The 17,429-nt window shown below is 39.3% G+C and overlaps 2 long non-coding RNA genes across 2 annotated transcripts in view; one reads left to right on the forward strand and one right to left on the reverse strand.

Moving 5' to 3' along the window:
- Positions 1-354: 354 nt before the first annotated feature.
- LOC149747918 (uncharacterized) lies at positions 355-17,425 on the reverse strand. Its single transcript, XR_016395266.1, has 2 exons — positions 13,261-17,425; positions 355-3,280 (listed from the first exon to the last, which is right to left on the reverse strand). It is a non-coding gene; the product is annotated as an uncharacterized LOC149747918 (long non-coding RNA).
- The window catches only part of LOC149747919 (uncharacterized), a 35,113-nt gene continuing 33,600 nt past the window's right edge, over positions 15,917-17,429 (forward strand). The window contains exon 1 of the long non-coding RNA XR_016395265.1: positions 15,917-16,779. This is a non-coding gene — a long non-coding RNA (uncharacterized LOC149747919). The remainder of the gene's footprint in view (positions 16,780-17,429) is intronic.

Here is a 17,429-nt window from a genome sequence, read left to right on the forward strand (position 1 = left end):
AATGTAATTAAAAGAAAATACCAAAACCCACATGCAGTGTTAAAACAAAAAACTTTTCTGCTGATTAAAAAATACATATGTTCTTTTGAATTACAGTAGTTTTTCTTTTTTGGCAGGGGGAGGGTGTAGGAGGTGGGGATAAAGAAAGAATCCTCCCTTCTTATTTTCTTTTATTTAAATTTATTTAAATTTATTTTTTATTGAAGTATAGTTAATTTACAGTGTTGTGTTAGTTTCAGGTATGCAGCAAAGCGATTCAGTTATACATATATATCTATTCTTTGTCAGATTCTTTTCCATTATAGGTTATTACAAGGTATTACATACAGTTTCCTATGCTAATCAGTAGGACCCTGTTGATTATCTATTTTATATATATATAGTAGTGTGTATCTGTTAATCCCAAACTCCTAATTTATCCTTCCCCCCAACCCTCTTCCCCTTTGGTAACCATTTCTTATTTTTCTTAATTTCTGGTCCAGATTGCTCCTACAAATATTGTGACTACATACTTCTAGCTTATTCATTTATACAATAATCTTTTTTTTTTTTTTTTGTCTTTTGAACTGTCCCTCAGGCCCGGCCTTTTCTTTTCTCACCCATTTCTGCCACTTCTATCTTTGCCCACCCCCCTCAATTCATTTTGCATAAGTGCCTACCTGCCAGAATCCTATTCTTAAAATCCCATATTTTAATCATTTCCCTGCCATCAGAGAAATGTAAAGTCTCTGAAACTTTACATCACATGAAATGTAAAGTTCTCCGCTTAGAACACAATCTGACTACCCCCCCCCCCAGGTACAAATTCTGCTCCGCTAAGGCTCATCAGAACCAGGGCTCACACTCCTATTTGCCTTTTCACTGTACTTTGGGACCGACCTCCCCTTTGGCTGAAATGCCCTCTGCTAGTCCCTTCACATAACCAGATCTGACCCATCTTTCGAGGCCCTGTAGGAAAAATCTGCAGGTAGAAATTGCTTACCTTCTACAAGAAATTTGGTAGTAAAAAAGTGAATTTTATGGAGATTTTACTATGCTCTTTACATGGATTACGTCATGGAGTACTCAGAATAGCCCCTTGAGATAGACAACATCTTGCATATGATGAAAGTAGGGATTAAGTTCATCCGTGGAAAAGCACTTGGCACAGTGTCTCCCCATGATAAGGATTCGGTAAATGCTGACTGTCATTATGCCTACTAGAGAGATTTAGTAATTCTTCCAGGTCACACAGCAGTAAGTGAAAGAGCTAGAACTCAAACTCTGGCTTCACAGCCCACTCTTACTTTGACAAGAGCAGCAATACTCTGCACTGCTGCTGCCTTGCCAACCTTCTTCAACTGTTACAGTCAACAGTGATTTCTGCTGCCTGAATTCCCTAGCAGTTGGAATATCTGTACTAGGCTGGTTTGCACTTGATGGCTGTCTTACTTGGACTTTCACTTTTCCTTCAGTATATGTCTTATCTCAAGACATAAAGATGTGTCTTATGTTTACTAGAGTAAAGACTAGTGGTGTGCGGACAAATGTCTACCAATCAGCTCTCAAGGAGGGGAAGGGGCTGATGCATACTATTTGCTGATTTCAGTGGTATAAATACTGCTACAATGGTCAACTGAAAGATGCCAAAGCGAAGTTAACCAGGTCATAAAATTCTTGCAAGTTTAACAATTGGCTCCTGCAAATTGGTGAAAGCTGGCTACGGCATACCACTGGTACAAAGGATTAGATATTGTACTGTATTCTCTTGTTTTGCTTAGTGCCAAGCTTGGTGCTGAGCAAATAGGATGCATGACCGCATATTTGGAGCTTCTGGTTCAAGGCTGCAAATTGCATATAAACATTTACTCGGGCCCACTTCCCAAAATCCCATTGAAATGATGATACACAAAAACTAATACTTCCATAATAGTGCTTAAACAAGAAAAGGTGCCAATAGTCAATTAGAAAATTTGACAAATTTATGAAAGACAAGAAAGCAGATGGATTCCTATTGATGGATAAGCCAAAGGAAACCACAAATTGAAACCAGCACCAGTGAGGCTGCTATGGAGATTGGAACCATTCTTCCCAGGAGGACTGTAGCTCAGCAGTTACGGATAGCTTAAGTAGACAGTGGAGCAAATAATCAGGGCAATTCATTTAAAGGCTAAGGAATACCTGAGTCAGTCTGCCCACTGCCTCTTGTACATATTGTGAGCATTTTGTCCCCAACTACAGGTCTCAGAATTGCTTTTAAAACCAAGTACAACGTTTCTCTGGGAAGGACCCACCCCCCTCCCCGCCCCGCCACTCCACAATGTGGATATTTGAGGCTGAAGAAATTAAGAGCAGAGCCTCTGAGGTCTCTGACCTTCAAAAAGACTCGAGGGAAAAACTGGGTATAATAAATAAAAATGTGTTTTAATGGCCAAGCTGTAGAGGAAGGGGAAGGAAATCTCCAAGTGGCACAAATGAAGAGAAACATCAAAGGCAAGGCGTTAAGTACAAGCTGTGTGGCCCACCTCCCTTGCAGCTGGAGGTGACCATGTGATACAGATCCAGCCAACAAGACGTAAGCAGAAGTGGGCTAGGGATTTCAGGGAAAGTTTGGTTTTCCTGATCTGGGAACCATTCCTTCCTCCTTGTTGCTTTCTTCTCCCTTCTCCTACCTGAACTGTGGTCATGAGGCCAGGAGTGGAATAGCCAGCTTGCCACCATAAAACAAGCAGAAGGATAAAAGCTACTCTTTAAGGATGGAGGGGCAGGAAGATACAAGGAGCTTGAGGAAAAGGACATGGATTACAGTATTGCTTCCCTGCTCTGCCTATTTCCAACCTTCTTATTATGTTAGAAAAATAAAGCCCTTCCGAGTTAGGCCAATATAGTAAAGTTTGGTTGCATCCCTAAATGGTGTCTTGTATGTCTGGGATCTTGGATGGGAGAAAAACACCTTTGAGACATGGAAACCCCAGACCTGAGCTATGTGTGTGCATGGGAGCTGAATTTATACTACTTGCTTGACTCAGGAATCCCAAATTGAGAAATTAAATTTAAAAATCAAGCCAGGGCATCTGAAACCTCTAGAGCCCTAGCAGTAAAAATGTACATTCAGGGCTCCCCTGGTGGCACAGTGGTTGAGAGTCGCCTGCCCATGCAGGGGACACGGGTTCACGCCCCGGTGCAGGAGGATCCCACATGCCGCGGAGCGGCTGGGCCCGTGAGCCATGGCTGCTGAGCCTGCACGTCCGGAGCCTGTGTTCCGCAATGGGAGAGGCCACAGCAGTGAGAGGCCCGCATACTGCAAAAAAAAAAAAAAAAAAAAAAAGTACATTCACTCCATGGGAACACTTTCACATCTCCTGGGAAGGAAAAAAAATTAGATATAAGTTCATAGTCAAAAATTACAAGGTCTGTGAAAGAATAAACTACCATGGGTGAGTCAACAAATATAGCAAAGGGAAGAATCAGCATTCAGAGAACTGCATCTAAAAGAACACTCTGAAAGAGACTATGAAATGCCTACAACATGACCAAAGATGTAAACAAAGGCACAGGAACCATAATGAGAAAAAGAAGACAACATGAAAACAGAATAAACAACTCTGAAAAAGAACCAAATTGAGTCTCTATAAATGAAAAACATAGTCACTATAATTAAAAACTCAATGAAAAGGGTAATGAATATTTGAGACAAAAATGAAGAAAGAATCCATAAACCAGAAGATAGATTTGAGGAAATTTCTCAGAATGTGGGACAGAAAAACTATGAAATTGTGGCTAAGAGCCTCAAGAAGTTTCAATATATATCAAGTAGACATTCCAGACAGAACAAAGAATAAAGAAAGGGGGGAAGAGATAATATTTAAGAAAATAACACCTGAGAATTTTCTGGAAATAAACTAAAACATAAATGAGTCTTCAGATTTCAGAAGCATGCAAACATCCCAGCAGTATAATTTTTAAAATTCACAATTTGATATACAATACTATGGTGAAACTTCAGAATGTCAATGATGAGGAGAAAAATCTTAAAAGCAACCAAAGCAGATATCCTAAAAACAAAAAGCAAAAAAAAGTCCAATTAGACCTTCATCAAAGTTGTCATCAGTCATCATAGATGTCTATGGGAAATAAATGGCATCTTTATGCTGCTAAGAGAAATAATCCTCATCCTAGAATTCTATACCCAGCTAAATTTTTATTTCAGACTGAGAGTAAAACAGACATTTCAAACCAACAAATATTGGGAGTTTACCACTCAATGACTCTTCCTAAAAGATCTACTGTGGGGTTTACTTCAGTAAGATAAACAGCTGAATCCAGAAGGAAGAGGCGGAGAGCAAAACATAAGGATGAATAAAGAATTTGGTAAACACATTGTCAAAATTAAGTAATGATTTACTGTAAATAATAAAACTGAGGGCTAATGTGAGAAGACTTTAAAAATAAGGTAATACTAAGATACCAGTCAACAATTACACAAGACATTGTAAAGGAAGATCTGAGTTAAATGGTCATAAAGCCCTGTATGCGTTTGAAGAAGAGCAGACATATTGATTAACTTTACAGTCGGTTAAGAATTTCTAAGAATAAACAGTAAAGAAATAGAAATACAACTTTTAAACCAAAGAGGACAAAGAAGGAAATTAAAAGAAAAGAGAACTTGAGATATTGACAATCCAATAAAAGGTAAGAAATGAAGGGGATGGGGAAAAATCCAGAAATACAAAATCTAAATGAATTCTAAATAGAAAATCTAAAAACATAATGCTGAGTGATACATACATTATATTAATATAATATATTTTAAAACATGAATCAATATAAAATATTGCTAACGGACAGATACATGAAGAAAAAATATAAAAACAAGGCTAGGAAAGACAGTCACCAATTTCAGAATAGTGGCTACCTTTGGAGGGGAAGGGAGGAAACTGGGACTGAAAACGGGTACAAAGGTTTAAATGTATGTTCACATTTTTTCCCTATACTGTAAAGGAAGGAAGGAGGGAGGGAGGGAGGGAGTGGGGAGGAAAAATGATGAGCCATTCAATCCAAGGGTAATTCTACACAAATAAGCAACACATGAAAACTGACCCCTTAACAAATTAAAAAGTAGAGAGAACAGATATAGCATGAATAAATAGGAAATAAAACCTGTGCAGGTTGATTGGATAACAGCTTGTCTTCGGTTACTGGTATTGGCATTAGTGTTCTATCTGCAAAGGTTTCTGGGAGAGAAAATGAATTTAATTTGCAGAAGAAAAGATTGATATTAGAGTGCAGGAAGGATTATGTGACTCTAAGACTGTTTCAACCTTTAATAGATGTTACTATATCCATTTTAGAAAAGTCTTGTTTCCTTAAAATATTTACAAGTAAGAATGATTTGACTTATAAAAATCTCTTTCTGAAGGCAAAATGGTACACTAGATCACTGTTCTCCAACGTGTTGATGTGCAAACATCTGGGTAAAAGAACTGCGAATGGTAAACGCCCTCCTTGGGATGCTTCCAATTCATAAAGTCTCAAACTAAGGAAGTTCCTGCACCCACTGCTGTTTGCCACAATTCTGAAGAGGAGAAGAAGAGAGGGACAGGGAAAGGGAAGGGGAAGGGGAGGAGGAGGTGGGGAGATCAGAGGTAAAACTGCATAAACGACTCACCTACTTTTACCTACTTGTTCCCTGTTTCTCACTCGGGCAAAGGGTTGGATGCAAAGAGAACTGGAATAAACTCCAAATGTGATCACTTTCTACATTTCCTCTTCCTACAATTTTCCAGACAGCTGGCCTCCCTTACCTCAGCCAGAGTGGAGAGAAAGTGGGGTCTAATTACATCTCTTCCAATTCAAGCTGGCCATGGGGACAGTATCAGTGGGAACATTTGTTCATGGGTTTTATTGTTAAGTTTATGGCAGCTAAAAATACAGGCCCTGCCCTTTTGTCTTTTCTCACAGTGATGGCAAAGATTTTCACCCAGACACCAAGACCACCAGACATGACATCCTGGGTCAGTCCTGCAGACCCTTCACTGCTTCTTGGAGGGTCCCATGAATACTTTGAGGACTACCAGGTGATATAATCTCTGCCACCCCAGCCAGAAGGATGACTCTGAAATGTCATTTCCCCAACAATTCTCTTTTTTTCATTGAGGTATAATTTATATATTATGAAATGCACATATTTTAAATTAATTCTATTAATTTTGATAAAATTATGTTCCCATCCCAATCAAGGTACAGCATAAAATCACTTTTAAAGGAAAATTATTTTCTGGATGAAGCCAATAGCAATGAAACACAATAGCTTCTATTTCCAAATCTTACATTTGCAATTTTAGAAATAGTACCCAAGACTTGACGATAATGAGATACAGTGTAGTAAATAGTACACTTTACCCCATCTATAAGAATAGTTCGATTTTCCATAGTCATTTAGATAAGAAACAGAAAATGCTATAAATCACTGTAAAGTGATTTGTACTTTAAAGTACAAATCTTAACATTCGTATGCTGAAAAATGACTAATCATACTTTATATTCTTTTCATATTTTATTATACTGCCACATGAATAAGCTGATATACCTTATCTTATTTCCTATCTGGAACAATCTGGATTAACAGTCTAGGCTGAATTCCATGCTAGAAACGAGGATACAGAGCTACAAATGGTTCTCTTTAAGTCAAAGGAAAATAAGAACAAGTACAGGAACACCTTACTCTGGAGTTTCTTTATTTGGGTTTAAACCTCTCTTCACAGGCTTTTTTCAAGTCTTTGAAGCATTATTAAATGATCCTACTATTGATTTTCCGTGCCTCAGTCCTGGTGAAAATGGAGTGACTTGGACCACTAATGACTGAAGTCCACTCATCGTCTGAAGGACAATCACAAAGGCTGGAGCTCATTCCTGCAAGCATCCTCATAACTTAGATTTCAACGCCTGGAAATAGGACAGGTGGGAAATAGGACACAGAATTCAACTCATCTCTCTTACTTAAATATAGCACTGCTGCTATTTCTGTTACTTATCTTGGGAAATTTTATAAGTATTGGTATATTTTGCTATTCAGCATGAAGCTGTATGCCTCATTTCTACCTTTGAGATCCAAATTTCCAAGTAATCACTTTTAGGAAAGCACTCCTCTATTTCCAGCTTCATTCTCCATGGGCCATTTATTTGTGATGCCGAGCCACTGAGTAACTTGAACTTACAGTAAGAATTTGTGATGCCAGTTTCCATCGTAAAAAGAAAAGCTTTTCAGACAAACAAACCAATTTTTTAAAAATGGGTAAAAGAAATGAACAGGCATTTTCACATAAGAGAGGGGAAAATGAATGGTCTCATAAGTTCAACCTCGTAAATAATCAGGAAAATGCAAATTAAAACCACAGTGAGACATTTCAACACCCCTTCAGAGCAGCAAAAATCTGTAGTCAGACAATACCAAGTGTTGATGAGGATGTAAAACTACATCCTAAGCACATTATATTTATATTATGTGGATGTTATATGACTGTATGTCATGTGACTGTATGTTAGATGATATTAAATAAGTGTTACTTTTCTTAGGTATGGTAATTCTGAAGTATTTGGGAGTGAAATGTCAAGATGTCTACAACTGTAAAATGGTTCAGCATAAAGGATGAGCAGAGAGAAAGCAAGTAGGGGGCAGGCTCTGGGGGCAGAGTCTGTAAGTCTGAATTGTGTCTTGCCCACTTATTGATTGTAGTTTGGGTAATTAATCTCTCTCTACCTCAGCTTAATTATCTGTGAAATGGAAGTAATGGTGGTATATATTCAATAGAGATGTTGTGAGCATTAAATGAGGTATTTCACGTAAAGTACTTACAGCGGTCACTGCTTTGTCATAAGCCTTCAATAAATGTTATTACCTCTGTTGGCTCCACTTTGTAGTTGATGTAAGTTGAGACTCAGAAAGGTGATGTAACTTGTTCAGTCACATAACTGGCTATTGGTGGTTGGAGCTAAAAGAGCTGGAGCTGTCAGGAAGCTCTGCTACTAGTAAACAGCAACACACACACAGCAGCCCTGTTTACAAGAGCAAATATTTGAGACAACCCAAGTGCCCATCTACTGTAGAATGGATTGCTAAATTGTGTTACATTTCCCTACTAGAACCCTATACAGCCAGGGAAAGGAATAAGACAAATTAACATGAAGAGTATCAAAAAATTGAAATAAGTTAAAAGCTTTTATTTTATCCTTAAAGATTTTAGCTGCTCTAGCAACAAAAGGACTGATTAACCCACTAAAACTACCATGAAGGGCTTCCCTGGTGGCGCAGTGGTTGAGAGTCCGCCTGCCGATGCAGGGGACACGGGTTCGTGCCCCGGTCCGGGAAGATCCCACATGCCACGGAGCAGCTAGGCCCGTGAGCCATGGCCACTGAGCCTGTGCGTCCGGAAGCTGTGCTCCGCAACGGGAGAGGCCACAACAGTGAGAGGCCCACGTACCGCAAAAAAAAAAAAAAAAAAAACCTACCATGAAGAAAATAAATCAAAAAATGCTTTGGTTTAGAAACACTTTGTACTTCATCACAGCATTTTCTGTAAGAGCAAGAAATTGTTATCTAAATGTTTAACAGGTGAGTAGTTATATAAACCAAAGAATTACTCCTACAATGAACTAATTTGCAGCCATTAAAGTTGTGTCTTTAAATGAATATTTAGTGATATGGTGGAATGCTCACTATATAATGTTGAATTAAAAAATATAGAACTGCAAAGGGCAGACAGCAGAAGCAAGAAGAACTACAGTCCTGCAGCCTGTGGAACAAAAAACACAATCACAGAAAGACAGACAAGATGAAAAGGCAGAGGGCTATGTACCAGATGAAGGAACAAGATAAAACACCAGAAAAACAACTAAATAAAGTGGAGATAGAAAACCTTCCAGAAAAAGAATTCAGAAGAATGACAGTGAAGATGATCCAGGACCTCGGAAAAAGAATGGAAGCAAAGACCGAGAAGATGCAAGAAATGTTTAACAAAGACTTAGAAGAATTAAAGAGCAAACACCTAGAAGAATTAAATAACAAACAGAGATGAACAATACAATAACTGAAATGAAAAATACACTAGAAGGAATCAATAGCAGAATAATTGAGACAGAAAAACGGATAAGTGACCTGGAAGACAGAATGGTGGAATTCACTGCCATGGAACAGAATAAAGAAAAAAGAATGAAAATAAATGAAGACAGCCTAAGAGACCTCTGGGACAACATTAAATGCAACAACATTCGCATTATAGGGGTCCCAGAAGGAGAAGAGAGAGAGAAAGGACCCGAGAAAATAATTGAAGAAATTATAGTCAAAAACTTCCCTAACATGGGAAACAAAATAGCCACCCAAGTCCAGGAAGCACAGAGAGTCCCAGGCAGGATAAACCCAAGGAGAAACATGCCAAGACACATAGTAATCAAATTGACAAAAATTAAAGACAAAGAAAAATTAATGAAAGCAACAAGGGAAAAACAACAAATAACATACAAGGGAACTCCCATAACATTAACAGCTGATTTCTCAGCAGAAACACTACCAGCCAGAAGGCAGTGGCACGATATATTTAAAGTGATGAAAGGGAAGAACCTACAACCAAGATTACTCTACCTGGCAAGAATCTCATTCAGATTCGATGGAGAAATCAAAAGCTTTACAGACAAGCAAAAGCTAAGAGAATTCAGCACCACCAAACCAGCTCTACAACAAATGCTAAAGGAACTTCTCTAAGTGGGAAACACAAGAGAAGAAAAGGACCTACAAAAACAAACCCAAAACAATTAAGAAAATGGTAATAGGAACATACATATCGATAATTACCTTAAATGTGAATGGATTAAATGCTCCAACCAAAAGACGCAGGTTCGCTGAATGGATACAAAAACAAGACCCATCTATATGCTGTCTACAAGAGACCCACTTCAGACCTAGAGACACATACAGACTGAAAGTGAGGGGATGGAAAAAGATATTCCATGCAAATGGAAATCAAAAGAAAGCTGGAGTAGCAATACTCATATCAGATAAAATAGACTTTAAAATAAAGAATGTTACAAGAGACAAGGAAGGACATCACATAATGATCAAGGGATCAATCCAAGAAGAAGATATAACAATTACAAATACTATATGCACCCAACATAGGATCACCTCAATACATAAGGCAACTGCTAACAGCTATAAAAGAGAAAATTGACAGTAACACAGTAACAGTGGGGGACTTTAACACCTCACTTACACCAATGGACAGATCATCCAAACAGAAAATTAATAAGGAAACACAAGCTTTAAATGACACAACAGACCAGATAGATTTAATTGATATTTATAGGGCATTCCATCCAAAAACAGCAGATTACACTTTCTTCTCAACTGCACATGAAACATTCTCCAGGATAGATCACATCTTGGGTCACAAATCAAGCCTCAGTAAATTTAGGAAAACTGAAATCATATCAGGCATCTTTTCTGACCACAACGCTGTGGGATTAGAAATCAATTAAAGGGAAAAAAAACGTAAAAAACACAAACACATGGAGGCTAAACAATACGTTACTAAATAACCAAGAGATCAATGAAGAAATCAAAGAGGAAATCAAAAAGCACCTAGAGACAAATGACCTTGAAAACAGGACGATCCCAAACCTATGGGATACAGCAAAAGCAGTTCTAAGAGGGAATTTTAGAGCCATACAAGCCTACCTCAAGAAAAACAAAAAATCTCAAACAATCTAACGTACACCTAAAGGAACTGGAGAAAGAACAACAAACAAACCCAAACTTAGGAGAATCAAAGAAATGATAAAGATCAGAGCAGAAATAAATGAAATAGAAACAAAGAAAACAATAGCAATGATCAATAAAACTAATTGCTGGGTCTTTGAGAAGATAAACAAAATTGATAAACCAGACTCATCAAGAAAAAGAGGGAGAGGACTCAAATCAATAAAATTAGAAATGAAAAAGGAGATGTTACAACAGACAATGCAGAAATACAAAACATCATAAGAGACTACTACAAGCAACTCTATGCCAATAAAATGGACAAACTCTTAAGCAGTTATAACCTTCCAAGACTGAACCAGGAAGAAATAGAAAATATAAACAGATCAATCACAAGTAATGAAATTGAAACTGTGATTTAAAATCTTCCAGCAAACAAAGGTCCAGGACCAGATGGCTTCACAGGTGAATTCTGTCAAACATTTAGAGAAGTACTAACACCCATCCTTCTCAAACTCTTCCAAAATATTGCAGAGGAAGGAACACTCGCAAACTCATTCTATGAGGCCACCATCACCCTGATACCAAAACCAGACAAAGATACTACAAAAAAAGGAAATTACAGACCAATATCACTGATGAATATAGATGAAAAAATCCTCAGCCAAATAATAGCAAACAGAATCCAATAACACATTAAAAGGATCATACACCGTGATCAAGTGGGATTTATCTCAGGGATGCAAGGATTCTTCAATATATGCAAATCGATCAATGTGATACACCATATTCACAAATTGAGGAATAAAAACCATATGATCATCTCAATAGATGCAGAAAAAGCTTTTGACAAAATTCAACACGCATTTATGATAAATACTCTCCAGAAAGTGGGCATAGAGGAAACCTACCTCAACATAATAAAGGCCATATACGACAAACCCAGAGCAACATCATTCTCAATGGTGAAAAACTGAAAGCATTTCCTCTAAGATCAGGAACAAGACAAGGATGTCCACTCTCACCACTGTTGTTCAACATAGTTTTGGAAGTCCTAGCCATGGCAATCAGAGTAGAAAAAGAAATAAAAGGAATACGAATTGGAGAAGAAGAAGTAAAACTGTCACTGTTTGCAGATGACATGATACTATACATAGAGAATCCTAAAGATGCCACCAGAAAACTACTAGAGCTAATCAATGAATTCGGTAAAGTTGCAGGATACAAAATTAATGCACAGAAGTCTCTTGCATTCCTATACACTAATGATGAAACATCTGAAAGAGAAATTAAGGAAACACTCCCTTTTACCACTGCAACAAAAAGAATAAAATACCTAGGAATAAACCTAAGTAGGGAGACAAAAGACCTGTATGCAGAAGACTGTAAGACACTGATGAAAGAAATTAAAGATGATACAAACAGATGGAGAGATATACCATGTTCTTGGATTAGAAGAATCAATATTGTGAAAATGACTATACTACCCAAAGCAATCTACAGATTCAATGCAATACCTATCAATTTACCAATGGCATTTTTTATGGAACTAGAACAAAAAAAACCTTAAAATTTGTATGGAGACAAAAAAAACCCCAAATAGTCAAAGCAGTCTTGAGGGAAAAAAACGGAGCTGGAGGAATCAGACTCCCTGACTTCAGACTATACTACAAGCTACAGTAATCAAGACAATGTGGTACTGGCACAAAAACAGAAATACAGAAAAATGGAACAGGATAGAAAGCCCAGAGATAAACTCATGCACCTATGGTCAACTAATCTATGACAAAAGAGGCAAGGATATACAATGGAGAAAAGACAACCTCTTCAATAAGTGGTGCTGGGAAAACTGGACAGCTACATGTAAAAGAATGAAATCAGAACACTCCCTAACACCATACACAAAAAGAAACTCAAAATGGATTAGAGACCTAAATGTAAGGCCAGACACTATAAAACTCTTAGAGGAAAACATAGGAAAAACACTCTTTGACATAAATCACAGCAAGATCTTTTTTGACACTTCCTAGAGTAATGGAAATAAAAACAAAAATAAACAAATGGGACCTAATGAAACTTAAAACCTTTTGCAAAGCAAAGGAAACACAAACAAGACGAAAAGACAACCCTCAGAATGGGATAAAATATTTGCAAATGAATCAACAGACAAAGGATTAATCTCCAAAATATATAAACAGCTCATGCACCTCAATATTAAAAAAACAACCCAATCAAGAAATGGGCAGAAGACCTAAATAGACATTTCTCCAAAGAAGACATACAAATGGCCAAGAAGCACATGAAAAGCTGCTCAACATCGCTAATTATTACAGAAATGCAAATCAAAGCTACAATGAGGTATCACCTCACACCAGTTAGAATGGGCATCATCAGAAAATCTACAAACAACAAATGCTAGAGAGTGTGTGGAGAAAAGGGAACCCTCTTGCACTGTTGGTGGGAATGTAAATTGATACAGCCACTATGGAGAACAGTATGGAGGTTCCTTAAAAAACTAAAAATAGAATTACCATATGACCCAGCAATCCCACTACTGGGCATATACCCAGAGAAAACGATAATTCAAAAAGACACATGCGGGGTTTCCCTGGTGACGCAGTGGCTGAGAGTCCGCCTGCCAGTGCAGGGGACCTGGATTCATGCCCCGGTCCGGGAGGATCCCGCATGCCACGGAGCGGCTGGGCCCGTGAGCCATGGTTGCTGAGCCTGCACGTCCAGAGCCTGTGGTCCGCAGCAGGAGAGGCCACAGCAGTGAGAGGCCCACGTACTGCAAAAAAAAAAAAAAAGAAAAGACACATGCACCCCAATGTTCATTGCAGCAGCATTTACAATAGCCAGGTCATGGAAGCATGCTAAATGCCCATCGACAGACAAATGGATAAAGAAGATGTAGTACATATATACAATGGAATATTACTCAGCCATTAAAAGGAACGAAATTGGGTCATTTGTAGAGACGTGGATGGATCTAGAGACTGTCATACAGAGTGAAGTAAGTCAGAAAGAGAAATACAAATATCGTATATTAACGCATATATGTGGAACCTAGAAAAATGGTAAAGATAACCAGTTTGCAGGGCACAAATTGAGGCACAGATGTAGAGAACAAACATATGGACACCAAGGGGGAAAGTGGAGGGGTTGGGGGGATAGGGGTGGTGTGATGAGCTGGGAGATTGGGATTGACATATATACACTAATATGTATAAAATGGATAACTAATAACCTGCTGTATAAAAATAAAATGAAATAAAATTTATAAAAAGGAAGTTACATTTCACGTGGGTCTTAAAAAATATATATATATGTAGAATCCCAAACATTAAATATAAATATACAATTGACCCTTGAACAACTCTGGGGTTAGGGAGACGACCTGACCATCAACCCCCTGCAGTCAAAAATCCATATAACTTTATAGTTGGCCCTCTGTATCCTCAGTTCCACATCCATGGATTCAACCAACTACAGATTGCCTAGCACTGTAGTATTTATTGAAAAAAATCTGCATATAAGTGGACACATGCAGTTCACACTCATATTATTCAAGGGTCAAATATATATACATATATATTTGTATGTATATAATAATGTATATGTATACCATATATATATATTCACATATGACATATAAAAATACATGTATCTCACAGAAGAATAAACCTGGAGGTTTATGCACCAAAACGAAGTTTTTGAAGTTAAAAGTGGGTTTCTTTGGATGGAGAGATGGGAATGGTTTTTCCTTTTTGTTCTCATCTGTAATCTTGATTTTCTTTTATTTCTACAGTGACAATGTAAAAGTGGTGACTCAAGAGAGTAATTAGGCAGCATCTAATAAAGTCATGGACTTTGCCCCTAGAATCCTGAAACATTTCCCCTCCCGGGTGAAGCTCTTCACATGTGCACAAGGAGACATATATAAGAAGGTCCATAGCAACATTGTTTACGACAGAGAAAAAGTAGAAACAACGGACATCAATCAGCAGAAGCACAGGTATCTAGACGTGGATATCTAGGCAGCAGTTAAAAGGAAGGAAGCAGAGGTACTGTACTCAAGCTGGGTATATCACAAAAATACAATGTGGAGTGCTTATCTGCAAATTGCAGAAATGTAGGTGCAGTATGATACCGTTTATATAAAGATTAAGAACATGCAAAATCACACTATATAATGTCTTATTTATGTGTATATACATTATGTGGCAAAAAAGATTTTTAATGCATGGTTATGATAAATAGTTTATATGAGGAATGTAAGGGTACTGAGATTAAGAAGGGGGACACGTGGTATGAGGGGACTTCAATTACACCTGAAATGCTTTATCTCTTGGGCTGAGTAATAGAATACAGATGTTTGTTATATAATTCTCTTTGGGTTTGTTGTATGCCTGAAATGTATAATGAAGTAAAAATTTAAAGTCGAGTGTATCTCTAGAAATGAAATTAAGTTCATTTCTGGAAGGTGCAATGATGGACTTTTGCACTAATTTCTTAAAGTATTTTTACATCTTTATTTTTGGCAAAACCGACATTTCCAAACCAGAATATTTATTTTCCTGCTAAAATAGAAATGGCTTTTAATGAGCGTATTTGATTATAATCATTACCCAATTTTGTTCAAAACGCAAACTATCTTCACTGGGGTAAAAATTAAAACATACGACTCCCTCCCTTAAAAATACGTATTTAAAAGAGGGGGTTTAGAGACAGGCATTGAATCTGAAAAAAGTAGCAGTCCTTCGATTCTTTCTGCATATTCTAAAGTTAGGGGGAACTCTATGCTCAGAGTAGACCCTCGGTGTCTAAGCCGGGCTTCCAGCCTTGGCATGGCCGGTGATCCCAATCCTGGCCAATTTCGTCAGGAGGCAGAATTACACATTTGCACATGGTTACACAGTTTCGTCAGCGAGACAGATTTAAACTAGCTTTAAGAGAAGGAAAAGAAAACATTCGGTGCATTCCACGTTTTCCCTTAAGTATACTGTACCTTCCAGTCATGCTGCATTTTGCATTCCTCAGAGCCCCAAAAAGCTATTTAAACTTTGCACATAAATCACTCCATCCCTTGTGAAATATAGCTGTCTCCTGCAAGAGAACTCCGGGGCGACCGGTCCCAAGTGGCTACACCCCGGGGGGGGGGGCGGGGGCGGAGGAGCCCAGCTCAAAGAGAATCAAAGGCAGGTGACTTGAAGGGAGGCGCTGCCTGCCTGGAAGGCTGGAGAGCCTCGGGGAAGTTCTCATTTTTTCTGTTCCGCATCCACCACAGTCTTTGGGTTAAAAGCTCATGTGTTTAAAGCTGGTAAATTCTACCTCCTGACGACACGCTCTCAGCAGTTCCAGCAGGTGGGAAACGGAGGGTTACAAGGGTGGAAAGGTTCATCAAAAGAGAGGATGGAAGAAGCAGAGCCAAGCTGGAAAAGGTGACGACCACCAAAAATTAACAGTGATATAAATGGGGGGAGGAGGGAGTATGCTCCCAGCAAAGAGGCTTTCCTTGTACCAAAGAATCCACCGCGCGGTGCCTCTAACTCACAGACCCGACTTGATTGACAACAGTTCTGTTTACACACCACACGGCCTCGGGGAGTCGTCGTCCAGCGTTCGCAAGCCGGTGCCTGCGTTCTGTTCTAGATGCTTCCTCTGGAAAGGAGCGGCCTGCGCGGGGCGAGGCGGAGCGCTGGGAAGGCGGGGCTCTCCCCACCCGGTCCCCACTCGCTGGGGAGGAGGAAAACCGGTTCCCGCGCCAGCCTACCCAGGATCTGGCAGAGGAGGGCCGGGCGGTGCTCGGGACGAGTCTATGAAAACACCGGGCATCTGCCTGGCACGTCCCAGGGCCTCCCTCCCAGCGCACCGACTCATTCTGCACTGCTGATGAGGGCCTCTGAGAACAGAGGCAGTCTCCGACCCAAACCCTGCCCAAAGCCCGGCTTGGGCGCGCGGACACACACACACACACACACACCTGCGCGCACACTCACACCCACGCACTCACCTGCGCAAGCGCACTCACACACGCACCCACTGCGCAGGTAGGTATTGCCAATAGGGGCCCCTTCTTTCTATGAAAGGTGCTTCGTAGCCGAATTCAGCGGGAAGGAATCATCCCAAGGCAGCCCTTGCTCCAGGCCCTCCCTAAAGAAGTGCGAGAAGTCGCCTCTAGAAAACCCTGGAAGCTTCGACTTCCCAGGGCGAGGGAGAAAAGTCCACTTCACCTTTAGCTGGCCAAAAATCGTTCCTTCCTTTTTGGGCCTGGCTTCTCCTGTAACTAAAAGGGCTACATCTAACGTGAACTATCACTCAATTGCCTTCTTTTTTTGGGAATAGTGGGATCTTAGGTTCAGAGTTAAATTCATCCCCTGTCATGACATGGCACCACGCTAGGCACCTGCACGGAAGTCAACTCACCTTGTCCTTATGCAAGGGTATGGGGTTGCTATTAATATCTGTCTAGTAACATAAGGAAAAAGGGTTTAGTAGGTCGTGCGATTTGTATAAAGTCATACAGACTAGTTCAGACTTGCAGGCCTAGCTTTTTAAACTCCAAGTTTCAATACTACGTAACTTAGAAGTGACTTCATCCTTGACCTATTATTTTTCTCTACAACCATCTCTCACGAGCTATCTTTATTTCCTCCTTTCCTCCTTTTCTCATCCTTGTCTTTCTTCTCCCGTCCCCACC

This window comes from Delphinapterus leucas, chromosome 12 (genome assembly GCF_059928025.1).
Source record: "Delphinapterus leucas isolate spDelLeu-1000000601 "Yukka" chromosome 12, BTC_Dleu_Yukka2, whole genome shotgun sequence".
Classification (NCBI taxonomy): Eukaryota; Metazoa; Chordata; class Mammalia; order Artiodactyla; family Monodontidae; genus Delphinapterus; species Delphinapterus leucas.